The sequence below is a fragment of the Kogia breviceps genome, chromosome 7, assembly GCF_026419965.1.
Source record: "Kogia breviceps isolate mKogBre1 chromosome 7, mKogBre1 haplotype 1, whole genome shotgun sequence".
Classification (NCBI taxonomy): Eukaryota; Metazoa; Chordata; class Mammalia; order Artiodactyla; family Physeteridae; genus Kogia; species Kogia breviceps.
Window position 1 is genome coordinate 26,202,739 of NC_081316.1, and position 15,610 is coordinate 26,218,348.

At 41.5% G+C, this 15,610-nt stretch overlaps 1 protein-coding gene, 1 long non-coding RNA gene and 1 other non-coding gene across 12 annotated transcripts in view; 2 read left to right on the top strand and 1 right to left on the bottom strand.

Annotated features, from left to right (window-relative positions):
- WT1 (WT1 transcription factor) overlaps window positions 1–15,610 on the top strand; it is a 176,554-nt gene that overhangs the window by 86,413 nt on the left and 74,531 nt on the right. For 7 of the 8 annotated variants that reach the window (XM_067038051.1, XM_067038055.1, XM_067038058.1 and 4 more), the window contains one exon: window positions 10,973–11,050. The exons of the other annotated variant lie outside the window; for it this stretch is intronic. The gene's annotated coding sequence lies outside the window, so the exon portion shown is untranslated. The remainder of the gene's footprint in view (window positions 1–10,972; window positions 11,051–15,610) is intronic. 8 annotated transcript variants of the gene reach the window in all.
- LOC131760108 (uncharacterized) overlaps window positions 1–15,610 on the bottom strand; it is a 46,771-nt gene that overhangs the window by 5,769 nt on the left and 25,392 nt on the right. The window contains exons 1-3 of one of the 3 annotated variants that reach the window (XR_010841333.1): window positions 10,378–10,463; window positions 10,012–10,138; window positions 5,809–5,918 (exon numbers count right to left, since the gene is read on the bottom strand). This is a non-coding gene — a long non-coding RNA (uncharacterized lncRNA). Of the gene's footprint in view, window positions 1–5,808; window positions 5,919–10,011; window positions 10,139–10,377; window positions 12,895–15,610 lie in introns of those variants that run through there. The other 2 variants (XR_010841334.1, XR_010841335.1) reach the window with 2 other exon arrangements.
- On the top strand, window positions 10,041–10,144 carry LOC131760694 (small nucleolar RNA U13). Its single transcript, XR_009336796.1, has one exon. It is a non-coding gene; the product is annotated as a small nucleolar RNA U13 (small nucleolar RNA).

A 15,610-nucleotide genomic window follows, 5' to 3' on the forward strand; every position in this document is an offset into this window, starting at 1 on the left:
TCTACCGCAGGGTCATTTTATAGGTCCATTAAATCTACATTTTCTCTTGGGCTCCTTTCCTCAGCTCCCCTCAACCCCACTCTAGTCACACACTCTAAAAACCCCCCTTAAGCCCCAGAAATAAATCTCTATAAACTGCCAAGCGTTCAATCAGGCTTTTACTATATCTCTTTGTAATTAGAATAAATTTACTGCTCAGAGAGATGGGGGGAAATATGCAAGGTACTCCTTGGATAAATACACTGCAGTGAGAAAAGTAGAGGCTCTGTAAAAGTTATCTCTGTGAATTCAACAAGAATCAAGGTCACTGGAGCTGCTACATACCAGGGAATGTTAATTAATGGGCCTGCAGCTGGTGGTACCACTTGGCCACTCTGCCCCAGCTGCTTGCTCCATATTTCTCTCGTTTGGAGGACCATTCTTGGATCAAATCCCATCTCTTTTTTTCCTCCAAGTACAAAAAGTACATAAGTCTATCCTGGAAGGATGCCAACCTTTCAGAGCACTAAGCTAAGTGTTGTTTCTTAGCTATTTTTATCTCCTTTTTAAAGAGAGGTCACTCTATCACCTCTGGAGCTGGATTACTAGCAATCGGTGTTCAAGCTGTGGCCTGAGGTCACCGTTGTGGTACTATCCACAGGGAGGTGTCCTGAAGTTGTAAAGCAGACGGGCACTTGTAACTTGCCCTCAAACTAAAGCGGAAGGCACCTGAAAAGATACACCTATCTCTCTCCTCGCTACACGGTCTACATTTGAAGCCAGGCTGAAGGCAAGGTGAAAATGCAACCCAAGCACTCAATGGCTCAGAGCTGAAGAGGGAGAGAGAAAGAAACAGGAGAAAAGGAGAAAAGAAGAGAGTCTGACAGAAGAGGCAGAAAGTATCAGGGTAGTTTATACCATTTAAATCTCTGGGAAGCATTAAATGAGACCAGGCATGTAAAGCACTTAGCACAGTTAGCTGGGACACGGGCCAGCTATTGGTAATTAAAATAACTCCAGAGTTGAGGTAGAACAGACGTGTACAACATGGACCCGTCCCTGTACTGCCTTGGGACTGTATTTAGGCAGTGCATTACTCTGGTTAAACCTGGACTTTGGAGTCAGAAAGATCTGGTCTTATGTCCCTGCTTAAGTAGCTGTGTGTCATTTGACTGCTTAGTTATCTCTTTAGATCTCAACTTTCTCATCTGTATAATGGGGCTACTTATAGTATCTGCTTCTAGGCCACTGAGCAGATTTAATGAAATACAGCATGTGGGACCTTTAGCACAGTGCTTGGTACATGTTAATCTCAATAAATACTCATTGTTGTAACTGGGGCTCTTATAACTGTTTTCATAGGCCAGCAAGGGAAGATTCAGGAAAATAGTTTACCTCTCTGGGTGGGTGAAGATGGCTTAAGAAGAGCAGTTTTTCCAAAGCAGTGAAAATGGTCCTGCTTGCGTCTATTGCAGCCGGGCTTGTTTTTCTTCTCATTTGGAAACTTTCTTCCCTTCAGTGTTACATAGTGAGGAGACTGGGCGTTCTTCCCACAATGACAGACATGCAAATCTTGCCCAGAAATAACAGGGAAAATGCCCGACTCTGCTTCTTTAAGGAATTCTCCAGGTAACCATAAGCCTTAGACTCCAGGCTCAGGGCCCTGGGGATGGCTGCACCCATCCCCCTCAAGCCAGGCGGGCTGTCTTCCACTTGGGCCAGTTCCTTTATGAGAGAGACCCAGCTTTACTGAGCCCTTTTTAAAGGAAACAAGAACATTCTAAAAAATTGGGAAATGTTCTCCATTACTATTTCCAAACTGTAAAATGATATTTGGGCCTTTTAAAAGACTTGGGAAATTTTCTGAAATTAAGGAATATGGATTTAAAGGAAGCCTTGGGGGATTAGAGTTTTCCTTCTCTTTGAAGCATTTCAAACAACTTTAATCTGCTTTCAGAGTGCTGTGCAATTTGGCATGGCATTCTGGTTAGAGTGTTGTTGCCTTCTTCGTGGAACTGATACTTTTGTGCCCCTTTTAAAACCCATCTGGAGAAATGCTTCGGGTATAAAAAGACACTTGAATTTAAAGAACAAGACTTTTCAAGGTAAAGGAATGGCTTCTAAGATGCTTCAAAGAAATTTTAAAATTTCTACTTTGGGCAAAAGAAAACTAAACAAACAAAAATCTAGTTGGATATACAGCCACAAAGATATAACTATTCATACATAATTTCCTGGTTGTTGTCCTCCTATCATATATATATATATATATATATATATATATATATATATATATATAAAATACGTACTTTACAAAATGCAATTGTATATACTCTCATGTAATAGCACTACTCTGGGAGGCAAGTATTATAATTCTTATTTTACTGATAAGGAAACTGGGGCTCAGGGAGTTCAAGTTTTGCTTAAAAAATATATAATGTGGCAAGAACTTGAACTTGGGATGCTAGGTTTTAATCCCAATACCTTTTCCACAACGCCTCATCACCTTTAACCTGCCATGTGGTCTAGGCAGCCCCAGTCAATCTTTGATGCCTCAGTTTCCCGGTCTGTGAGATGAGAATAATATCTCTCTGGCTTGCCTTCACGGACTGGTGGATAGATTTTCCAGGGCCAAGTCTATCTATGATATGACCAAGATTTCCAGGAACAGTGTATGATAAACCTGAAGGAAATATAGTTGTCCCTATGTATCTGCAGGGAATTGGTTCCAGGAGCCCCCGCAGATACCAAAATCTGCAGATGCTCAAGTCCCCGATATAAAATGGCATATGACAGGGAAGAGAGTCAGCTGGAGGTATCCAGAGGTTTCCCATCCGCGTATATGGAGGGCAGATCGTTCACTCTGCTGAGCCCAAAGGAATATTGCTAACACCCTGTCTACCCCAGGAATGCTCCAGAGGTCTGCAGGAGATGCACTCTGAAGCTTTAAAATGACATTGGTTGCAAAAGACAAGCGCAGAATGGTTACAAAGCTGGCAGGTGGCCTGGAAGCTACAAGCAGTTGTGAATAGCTCATTATCCCAGGGGCTTGAGAACCTGCAGAAGGGGCAGATAGGGAAGCAAGGGCACACACTGGTCCATCTGAGGCCTTAATTCCCCGAAGCTATAAAGGAGGAGATAAATGTATCATCAAAAGGAATGAAAACTCAACAGCTATGCGATTCTAGAAGAATATATAGTTTTAAAATGTCTAGGAAAATAATACATTTCTTTCTATTTAGTTAGTTAGTTATTACAAAAGTATATCTATTCATTGTCAAAATAATAGAGAAGTGTAGAATGAGAAAGTGACATTCCCTTTCATTTGCTCCTCCCCTAACTCACTCACTAAACTCCCCTAGCTCCCAGGCATGGACTCTGTGTCCCCTAAAATGTTTTCATTTAAATACTATATGTGTGTGTATTTCAGATGCATGTCATACGAATTCACATATGTTTTTATTTTTTATTTTTATTTTTTTTGTGGTACGCGGGCCTCTCACCGTTGTGGCCTCTCCCATGGCGGAGCGCAGGCTCCGGACGCGCAGGCTCAGCGGCCATGGCTCACGGGCCCAGCCGCTCCGCGGCATGTGGGATCTTCCCGGACCGGGGCACGAACCCGTGTCCCCTGCATCGGCAGGCGGATTCTCAACCACTGCGCCACCAGGGAAGCCCTCACATATGTTTTTAAATGGGGTCTCATAACACATAGAGTTTTGCAACTTGCCTGTCTGTTTAACTTTACAACGTATCATAGATACTTGCTCATACAGACCTCTCATTCCCTGCCCCCAGCTTTATTGAGATATACTTGATGAATGAGAATGTATATATTTGAGGTGCTCCACATGATGACTTGTTATACATATATATATATATATATAGACACACACACACACACACACATACACACACACATTGTGACATGGTTACCAAAATCAAGCTAATGAACATATCCATTACCTTAAATAGTTACATTTTCATATGTGGTAAAAAGCTCTACTCTCTCAGTAAATTTCAAGAATACAATACAGTATTAGTAACCAGAGTCACTATGCTGTCCATTAGCTCTCCAGAACTTATGCATCATGCATAACTGAACCTTTGTATCCCTTGATGAGTATCTCCGCATTTCCTCCAACCACCGTTTTAATCTCTGCTTTTAGGAGTTCAACTTTTTTAGAGACCTCTCATTTTTTTTTTTAAAGCATGGAGAGGGTTCCTTTGTATGGATATACCATAGTTTATTTAGCCCCATTTCTATGGGTGGAGATATAGGTAACCACTGTGTTTTTTCCCTTAACATTAACAAATAATGCTTCAGCAAATAATAATGATGGTTTATTAATATGAAAGGAAACAATCTAGGGATAAATGGGCTAGAGCAAATTTGGGAAAGATAGTACATAACAAAACCCTTACCCGTGAGCCCAGTATGGGGAATCAGACCCTTCTCCGTTTAGCTCTTCATTGTGTCAGAGCGACAGCTGACACCGAAGAAAGAACCCAGGAAGAAAAACAAGTTAAAGAAAGGAAAAAGAGGGCTTCCCTGGTGGAACAGTGGTTAAGAATCCACCTGCTGATGCAGGGGACACAGGTTTGAGCCCTGGTCCAGGAAGATCCCACATGCCGTAGAACAACTAAGCCGGTGCGCCACAACTACTAAGCCAACGCACCACAACTACTGAGCCCACATGCCACAACTACTGAAGCCCGCGTGCCTAGAGCCTGTGCTCCACAAGGAGAGAAGCCACTGCAATAAGACCACGCACTGCAAGAGAGTAGATCCCACTTGCTGCAACTAGAGAAAGCCGGCATGCAGCAACGGAGACCCAACGCAGCCAAAAATAAAAAATAAATAAAAATTTTAAAAACATATATTAAAAAAAGAAAGGAAAAAGAAAGCACAGCAGGATTTTTGAGAGGTTGGGTGAACTGAATTAAGGATCATTATCGAGTGTACAGAACCCTATAGAGAAACTGTATGACTGTTATAAAGTTCAGATTGGTGGCACTGTAAGAAGGAAAATGATGGCGAGGGTGAGAAAACTTTTGAGCATTTCATCTCCATGTCAGTCCCCGCAGGATGGGGGCTGTGTCTTAGTCCTTTGTAGCCTCTATACCTGGCATAATTCCTGACAAGTAAAAGGTGTTAATAAGTGCTTGAAGAAAGAGCAAGGAATACTTCTCCCCAGAGGACCAAGCCTTTTGGACATAAGCCAGCAGAACCTTCCTGAATGTAGATAAATCTTGATTTGTTACTTTACAAATAACTTGAAAATTTAAAAATATTATCTTGAGTTGAAAAGCAGTAAGTTAAAAAATAGTTTCACTAAAAAGCCTCGGTTTTGTAATTTACCTGACATGTTTCTCTGCTTACTGTTCTTTGTTGCCTGCTCAAAAAATGTATTAAATTGTAATTGGACATTGAATTAAAAAATTTTTAAATTGACCTTATTTTTCTTGAACCCACCACTAAGATGTTCTGTGTCTAGTTGCATTGTGTCAGTTGGCTGGTTTCTGCCTGTTGGCTTCAGCAGTCATGTTCCTAAATGAAGTAAAAAGAATCAAGTGCCCCATGGCAGGTCTTCAGTCTTGTTAACTGAGAATTCAAGGGAAAAGTTGAAGACATAGCCTCTGTGTGATGGCCCTACTGATTGGGTAACTATGTTCCAGTCAACCAGAGATCAAATAACTTGACTTGGGTGTGTGTGTACATTCCTCAAGATATTTTTATGAGAAAGGGATAAGTGAAAGATAAGCAAACGGATATGAGGGCTTTACTTTTAAAGGAGAGAGAGAGAGAGGAGCCAGCTTGGTCAACCTCACCTTCTACATCAGGGTCAGCAATTTACCAAAAATTCACCAAAGGGAAGATTGCCAACCCCTGTTCTTCATCAGTTGAATTCTCCAGAGTGGTAATCCATATTCATTATGATCTTGACATATTAGGGAAAGAAAGATTGAATTAAATTCTGTAGGATTGCTGGAATTATATTTCAATGTTCCACATATTCGTTCATTCCATAAATATGAGCAAAACCACTAGATAATCAGAGACTATTCTCTAGTCATTCTGAATCATCAGGATTGTTCTGCTGGGTCTTTTAGTGAGTTCAGTGCCCTCCATCCCCCTCAGAAAACCCCTCTGAGTCCTCTTTCCCCATCCCAGCAGAAGCTCTAGTTCATGATGAGACATGCTTCAGAGTGTTTGAATTGGCTTATGGAGAGAATTATCTGCAGGGAGGTGACCCAATGGCATTGTGAAAGAGAGAAGGAATAATCTGTTTAGGAAGTCATTCTTTTTTTTTTTTTTTTTTTTTTTTTTTTTTTGCAGTACGCCGGCCTCTCACTGTTGTGGCCTCTCCCGCTGCGGAGCACAGGCTCTGGACGCACAGGCTCAGCGGCCATGGCTCACGGGCCCAGCCGCTCCGCGGCATGTGGGATCTTCCCAGACCGGGGCACGAACCCGTGTCCCCTGCATCGGCAGGCGGACTCTCAACCACTGCGCCACCAGGGAAGCCCAGGAAGTCATTCTTTAAATTGTCATTTTGGCAGGGTAGCTCAGAGGGTAGAGAGCTGGAGTGAGGTCAGCAGTCTTGGGTTCCAGGCCTTTCTTATTACAATGCTGTGTGACTCTGGGCTTCAGTTTCTTCATCGTGAAATGAAGAGCCCAACAAGGTGACTGTGGCATGGAGGGTCGTGACTTCTATTAGTGTATAGGATAAAGGATGCTGATAAAATCCTATTAAGATAAGTTTACAAATTCTAAAGACTTACGATTCTTTATGGAGATGAAAACAAAATCCTGGAGATGCTAAGGGGACTCTTCTGGGACACCAGTCCTGGGGTGGAGTTTTTTCCCCCAAATCAGGTGTTCCTTGTACTCAGGGATTCTGGTGAGAGGTCTCCTTCCTAAACTAGATCAGCTGTAAACCGTGTCCTTCCTGAAGGTTATAATAACCTGGAGTTTGCATCAGGGATTCTGAGCTATAAACCTGGCACAGGGTCCTACACCAGCAGTAAAACATTCTTACTGCTCTGCCCAGAGGGTTCTCTATTTGTAGCCCCCTGAGCTCTGTGAGGCCCACCCATCTCAAAAGGCAACCTCAGGGCCTCTCAAAGAGAAGTCTTGCATAGGGCTGTTGACTGGGGTTGAACACTGAACCCTGGCCCTGACTGAAGCCATCATTTGCATGATAATCATGACCAATTTGGAGGAGTTAAGAATGCCTCAACTGCAGCTGCTTTTCACTTTTGAAACCCGTCACTGTCAGGCAGGTGGTGCCTCTTGTTATCTTTTGGTAACTTGAGGTACCTAGAGTTGTTCTAGAGGAAGAGAATCTTTTTTTTTTTTTTTTTTTTTTTGGCAGTACGCAGGCCTCTCACTGTTGTGGCCTCTCCCGTTGCGGAGCACAGGCTCCGGACGCGCAGGCTCAGCGGCCATGGCTCACGGGTCTAGCTGCTCCGCGGCATGTGGCATCCTCCCGGACCGGGGCACGAACCCGTGTCCCCTGCATCGGCAGGCGGACTCTCAACCACTGCGCCATCAGGGAAGCCCGGAAGAGAATCTTAAAGATGAGTTTTCTGAATTGTTTCTCAATCTTATTAGATTTAAAGGCACTAAGGACTATATTTCTTGTAGTAAAGAGGATGCTGACAGTCCATGGTATGTTGTAGCAGCAGAGATACACAAAATTAGATCACTGATCACTAGATACTCCCAAATAAATACTTGTAAAAGGCAAGTTTCTTCAAAGGAAATCCACTGCTGCTCTTAAAGGGAAGAGTTGTCCTCCCCCACCCCAACCCCCTTTCCTGATAAGACAAAGACTTAATGCTACCCTGAAGAATTTGGCTTTGGAAATGGCCGGTTTCACTTTGCTGAAAGCCCTGAGGCTGAGAGCAGCAGCCTGGAGGCGGTACATCTTGTGTTACTTGGCTAGGAGAAATCCCTTGAGGCAACATGAAATGGTGTCTCTTTGGGTCATCTGCTTTTCTCCTGTCTCTCCATCCTATTTTTAAGAGTCAGTAGAATACTAACAACACCAAAACAATAGTGATCACTCACACGGCCCTTGCTACATGCCAGGCACATAGCTCTTAGGCCATAGACAGATTCATGTTTCTAATTTTTACGACAACCTTATGAGGTAGGTATTATTATTACAGTTGGGGAAATGGAGGCAAAGTCAAATAGCTACCAAGTAGGGACGTAGGATTTGAACCCAGGAAGTCTGGCTCCAGAGTCCAGGATCATAGTGAACTTGGGTGATGAACAGGTCTGGATTGAATCCTGGCCATGCCCCTCAATGGTGATAGGATCTTGGATTGGACCCTAAAACTCTTCCAGCCTCTGCCTCTGCATTTTAACATGGGAATAGTAACAGCTCCTGCCTGATAGAATTGCTGTGAGATTGAAATGGGTTGATAAACATTTGGTCCAGGGCCTGGCACATCCTAAGGGCTCAATAAATGGGCTTCCCATCCTCTGAGATTCCAATGTGCAGTCATTGCAAATAATATATTTTCCCAGTTTATAGCTTGTCTTTTCGTCCTCTTTGATGAAGTCTAATTTATAGATATTTTTTCTTTTATGGATTGTACTTTTGGTGTCATGTCTTAGAACCCTTCGTCAAGCCCTAGGTGCTACAGATTTTCTCCTAAAAATTTTATAGTTATGAATTACTTTTTGAAAGGGCATTTTTTCCTAAATATAAAAGAAAGACATGCCTATTGTAGATCATTTGGAATATAAGGAAAAACTCAATGAGGAAAGTTAAAATCACTAGTAAAACCGAAATCCAGAAAGACATTTGGTATTAGATGCAAGCACTCATAACTTTAATTAAAATGTCACCTCTTTTATCATGGGGAAACAGAACCCTCCAACAGTAAACTGCACTATCGAGTACCAAACAGAGTGCTGATGGAAGGTGCCTCTCTTCACGCCAAGATCATCCGGGGGAGTTGCCATTTAGAAAAGACTAAGAACTACTGACCCAAACAGTGAAACTCATGTTTATGAACTGCAGCTGTTAGTCACAGGCTGTAATTGCCCCACCAGATAAAGAAGCTATTTAAGAGAGCAGGTTGCTATAAGCTGAATAGAAACAGAAAATAGTCTTTTTGGAAATCACAGGATTGTAACTAAGGGCAACGTCAGGTTCGAGGCTGGAATGGATCTTTGTGTATTTGTTGGCTTGGAGATGGACAGGCTGATCTGGCATGAAGACGGTCCAGCCCTGGCTGCTCTTCTGTTTTGTTGGAGGGTAATCAGTTGAGGATCCCTGCCATGTGGTGGCTTCCAGGGCTAGAATCCTTTCAGCCTACCCATTTCTGATTCCTGGGCACCTGGAATTCTGCCTCTTGTACCACCCCCCCTCACCTGCCTGACTTGTCAGGTCAGTTGGTAACAGCTGTGATCAGAGCAGTGGCCTCCATTAGTACCCCCCGTCCACCCATGTCCCCCCCACCCTACACAGAAGGCCTGAGCTAGTCTTAAAATACAGCATTAGCTATTTCAGAGGCACCCCTCCCTACCCTTCACTGCCAACCTCATGAGAAAATGATTATTTTTCTAATTTTTATTTATTTATGTATTTATTTATAATTGAAGTATAGTTGATTGAAGCTGATATTTTTTAAAGGGTATTTTGAGTGAAAGAGGTAAAACTTGCTATTTAAATTGTTTAGTGAAGTTAAGAAACAATCCTGAAGTTGATTTCGTAGGTCTAGATTTTCACAGATCAAGTTTGCACCCAGTGGAACATTGTGTGAAGTACTTGACTATATACTTGCAAAGGAAATCTTATTAATTACCAAGTAAGTATCACTGCTGTTTGTTGAATTTTGAGGAATGAGGTAAAACCCCAGGCTGGTGACAGACACAAAAAATTTCATAAAAAGCTTAGATTAAAAGATAATTATGTGGTGAAAATTGCAACCTAAATGCTCATCAAAAGAGAATTGGTTAAATTATGATACATCCATTCAGAAGCTTGAAATTTATTGCCATAGAAAGGTGCCTACCTATATCAAGTTGAAAAAGCCAGTTATAGATCCTTTTGTAGTTCCTGAGCGTGATGACTGGGTGTTCATGAGGTTGTGTAACATGTGCCTCCCTCAAACTTTGTTATGACACTGGCATGTTACCCGTCTGACATGAAAAAAGAGGAAAAAAAAAAGAAAAGACGAAAAGGGGAAAAAAAGAGAAGAAAAAGTTGGTTATAAATTAACAAGTAGAATTTGATCTTACTTTTAAAAAGTCATTGGGAAAGAAATACAGTAGTCCCCCTTTATCCATGCGGATATGTTCCAAGACTCCCAATTGGATGCCTGAAACCATGGATAGTATTGGACGCTACGTATACTATGTTTTTCCCTGTACATACATACCTGTGGTAAAGTTTAATTTGGCACAATAAGATGCCGCCAGCCGCGGCGGGTCCTCAAAGTGCAGCAACAATCGACGAGTGGGGGTAGGGAACTGAACGCACCAAGGTATAGGATCAGAAGGGCACAAGCAACTAACTGATGGTTGCAAGGGAAGTTTAATAACAAAGCATAGCCATATATTTACCCCTAAAGCAGGGAATTTGCTTAGTCACGATCTTATCGGCATCAGCTGGTTAATTGGCTTCTCGGCTTAGTCACGCCTTATCAGCATCAGCTGGTTGATTGGCTTCTCGGCTTAGTCACGCCTTATCGGCATCAGCTGGTTGATTGGCTTCTCGGCTTCTCCCTCAAAGGCACCAATTTCCCCTCCAGGGTTGCTTTTCCTAGCTTTAGGGAACAACCAGGGACTCCCAGTAACTGAGCAGGTCCCTGGAGCGATTTGGCCAAAGGCATCTCCTTTTTTACGTTCATACCATAAAGTCCAGGATGCATACCAAGGAGAGTACAATCGGGCCCTGAGGCTTATGAGGGTCTTAATGGCGCCTTCCTCAGAGGGCAATGCTCGCCGCATTTCCCCCTCTTTTATTTTTTAAAGCTTGATAATGCGATTTCAACCCATACACCTCCTGACGAAGAGCAGCGAGACGGCCAACAACAAAGCGTAATAAACAAGGTAAGGCAATTAACATCAACAATACACATGACGCCACGGTAATCAATCCTGTGAGTCCATTTTGAAACCAATGCATTGGGTTTAACCATTGAAGCTGATCCAAGAGTCCTTGAATTAATTGTTGGGGCCCGTCTTCTTGTAGATGAGCTTCTTGAATTGCTTGTATTTCCGCATTAAGTTTTTGTATGTCCAAACTAATGTGTCCATCAGTCCATACAATTAAAAGTGCATTTTTACTTTGTTCCAATCCCAGTCAGTTTCATTATAAGCGTGTTGAGTCACACAAATCCAAGTATATTTAGCATGGCAAATCAAACGCATTTTCCATTTTAAAGCCATAATTTGGTGTCCTAAACCTATGAGAGCATTTTTTAACTCATCAACCTCAGTTTTTAGTTGAGTATCAATATGACTTTGTAATGCTAATGCAATACTGGTATTTTTAGACAATTGATTAACATAATGTGCTTGTTGTACAGTTTTACTTAATGCTAAACCGGCAGTAGCGGCTATGGCTGTTAAAGCGGCTAAGGTTAATATGCTACATATTAATATTCCAATGAATCGTTTAGGTCTTTTTAAAGCTTCAGATACTTCCAGCCAAGCTTGCATGCTAGTACTATGATACCATGGTTCAGAAATATTTACAGGCAGCATTACATAGGAAGGTTGTTTTAACATCATAACAGAAAAAGTTCCTTTCATAGGCAGAATGCAAGTACTAAAAATACAATTCTGACAAGTTATATTATATCCTAAGGAACCAGAAGTAAACTCAATCTGTAAATCTCCTATTAGCAAGGCATATGAGGGTGTAACACAAGTAATAACCGGTTGATAAGAATAAGACAATGCAAACTTCCCCAAATCCCAATGCTTATAAAAAACCAAACTATTATTAGTAACAGAAAGAAATTAAAATGGTACCATTATTATAATTTAAGGTGCACCAGATTTGAGAATTCAAAAATCAGATTGGGGAAAATCAGAAGGAAAAAAGGAGGGAAACTTCAAACTTGTAACAGCTTTAACTACCTTTAAACTATGGCCGGCCAGTAAAGTCCCTTGTCCTCCTACGTATATTTCAACACAAAAATAGTATCTTTACCAGTCTCATTCTTTCCATTTTTGTAATTGTTGCCCTGTGAAATCATTTTTTCTAGAACAGCAAGAAGATGTAAAGCTTTCTCAGCTTGGTAGGTTAACATATACAGGTCTATGAACAAAAAACACACTGCTTGGGCAAATTTTTCTTCAAAAGGTTCTATGAACTGATAAAGACTTTCACCAATGGATATGGCTTCTGTATACTGTCAGACATGATACAGGATGACTGCTTGATTGTAATACAACATACTGTTTTCAACAGCATCTACTCCATCCATTTCTTCAACAGCCTAGTGCACCCGATTCTTCAGCTGGTTAAGTGTGTCTTAAACTATCTGTTGTTGTCTGGTTACTTTTGAAAAACTCAGCTACTGCCGTATTCAAAATTATTTTATAATCGTCTTTGTTTATATCTTGTAGGCAGGCAAGATGTTGCAGACAGACATCATAATTTCCAGCTGTAAAAGCCTGGAAAGCACTGGTGGACAACTCCTTCTCTTGATCAGTGATCTCTGGTCGCTTCTTGGATACTTCTTGTCCCATATTTTTTTACTTCTGACTATTGCCCCGAGTTACTATCAACTTTACTATGTGGCCACACTTTCACTCTTCACTCTGGGGATTCACCTACCGAGATTCAGATGTCCCTCTCGTCAGGTCCCTGTTCGGGCGCCACTTGCCGCTATCCGCGGCGGGTCCTCAAAGTGCAGCAACAATCGATGAGAGGGGGTAGGGAACTGAAGGCACCAAGGTACGGGATCAGAAGGGCACAAGCAACTGATGGTTGCAAGGCAAGTTTAAGAACAAAGCATAGCCATATATATACCCCTAAAGCAGGGAATTTGCTTAGTCACGCCTTATCGGCATCAGCTGGTTGATTGGCTTCTCGGCTTCTCCCTCAAAGGCACCAATTTCCCCTCCAGCGTTGCTTTTCCTAGCTTTAGGGAATCAGGGACTCCCAGTAACTGAGCAGGTCCCTGGAGCGATTTGGCCAAAGGCCATCTCCTTTTTTACGTTCATGCCATAAAGTCCAGGATGCATACCAAGGAGAGTACAATCGGGCCCTGAGGCTTATGAGGGTCTTAATGGCGCCTTCCTCAGAGGGCAATGGTCGCCACAATAAGATATTAACGACAATAACTAACAACAAAATAGAATAATTATAACAATATACTGTAATAAAAGTTATGTGAATGTGCCCTCTCTCTCTCAAAATATCTCACTGCACAAATTTAATGCTTTTTCTATCATAACTCAGCACTTATCACTCACTGTGGCCGTAAGTTTTTCAGTTTGAGGTGCAACAGCAAAACTAGCACAAATTTCTTTTTCCTTCGTCACAATTTCCTGGATAGAAGATTTGTTCTTACTGTAGATCTTAGCAACCTCAGCACATGATTCTTCTTCTTTCCGTATTAAGTCGAGAACTTTCACCTTTTGACTTAAAGGAAGCACTTTATGGCTATGCTCTGGCATATTCGGATTGCCAGCTTCTCTACTCTAATGAGCTTTGGGGCCATTATTAAGTAAAATAAGCGTTCTGGAACATTGGCACTCTGTGATACCTGACAGTTGAACTGATGACCAAGACAGCTACTAAGTGACTGAGGGGCAGGATTCGATGGACAAAGAGATGATTCGCCTCCAGGGCGCATCAGAGCTCCTCGCACAATTTCATCAGGCTACTCAGAATTTAAAACTTATGAATTGTATATTTCTGGAATTTTCCATTAATATTTTTGGTTTGTGGTTGACCATGGGTAACTGAAACCGTGGAAAGTGAAACCTTGAATAAGGGGGGACTTTTGTATACCAAGAGAATGTTAGTGGTAGTCTCTGGGTCATTCAGTTATGACAAATTATCTTTTATTTTTAATTTTTCCCTGAGTTTTCCAAACATAACTGCATTGAGCTTTTATTGCCTTAGTAATCAGAAGAAAAGAAAAAGAAAAAACTAATTCCTAGCAATGGTCACAAAGCGTCATGTTAAACAGAACTGTGTATGTAGTTTACAATTTAAGTTTTATAAATTAAAAAAACTCATAGTTTAAAATATTCAAAAGGGATAAGGAGTATAAGATAAAAAGTAAGACTCTTCTCCTTTGTGAATCCTCAGAAACCGCCTCCACATGTAACTACTGACAACAAAAAAATATATTTAAAGGAGAAATTGAATAGACACAGCAGATCTGAAATACGGAAGCTAATGTGAGGGGGCACCAGACGACCTTGAAGAGAAGTGAACGAGATTCACCAGCCAGCTGCTGGCCACCCGCTAGCCCAGAACATTCCCTCATAATCACATTGCCCTTCACATAAGGGAAATCACCCTCTTTACACTTTGAGCACATGGGTTCCTACAGACACTGACACCCAGCCAGGCATGCAAATTAGCATGGGCTCTAAAACCCAAATGAATCAAGTCAAGTTTGAATTTCATAGCGCACTGGGCAGTGAGTCACCTAAGCAGCAGACACTGCTCTTGGGTATATGGAAGGCTCTGCCCTCTCTCCCATACCTCCCTTTCCCAAATTTGCTTATTTAATAGTTTAATAGTTGATGCCTTCTCATCCCCCATGCTTTAGCTCAAATGTCACTTACTCAGAGAAGAGACAAATAGGCTTGGCTAAATTGGTATAGCTCCCTCCTTTATCCTCTATCACCATCCCTGATTGTATCCTTGGGAGCACCTATTACCATTTGTAATTTTTTATTTTGTGTATTTATGCCTAACCCCTGCCTCCCCCTTCTCCCCAGGTTGTAAACTTCACAAGAGCAGAGACTCTGTGTGTGTGTGTGTGTGTGTGTGTGTGTGTGTGTGTGTGTGTGTGTGTTTAAAAGCTGGCTTTGTTTAGTCAGCTTTTAGCTCATAATAGGCATTTAATAAATACAGTGTTAATAAGATGGAAAATTTTACAAGTTCATTTTTGAGCTGGAACTCTAATTTTATAAATGTTTTAGATAATGGCTGACCCTTGAATGGTAGGTCCATTCATTTCTTCATTCTGTCAATCAACAGATTTTTATTAAGAGCTTAGTATTTGCCAGATCTTCTGCTAGGTGCTGGGGTTAGAGGTGCCTAGCAAGGAAGACAAATATGATTTAGGCAAATATGATCTAGGGAGACATGAACTATGATATGGGTAGTAGAGGGTTTTAGGGAAGCATTGAGTTATCAATTTCCTGAGCTTTATGAGAACCACAGCTGATTTTTTTCTCCACCTAAGTCACCTTGTGACATCCATTCAAGCCCAACAACTTCATACCCAAAATGTTGATTGGGGTTATCTATGTATCTGTAAGTTTGTACAGAAAAGATTATAATCAACTTTTTAAACAGAGACTAAACAGTGTAAGCGAGTGACACCATAATAAATGGTGGGATAGTTTTAAAAACTATCTTTACAAAGTAGGGTTTTACAAAGTGCACACTCTTTCTCTTTACTCCATCCT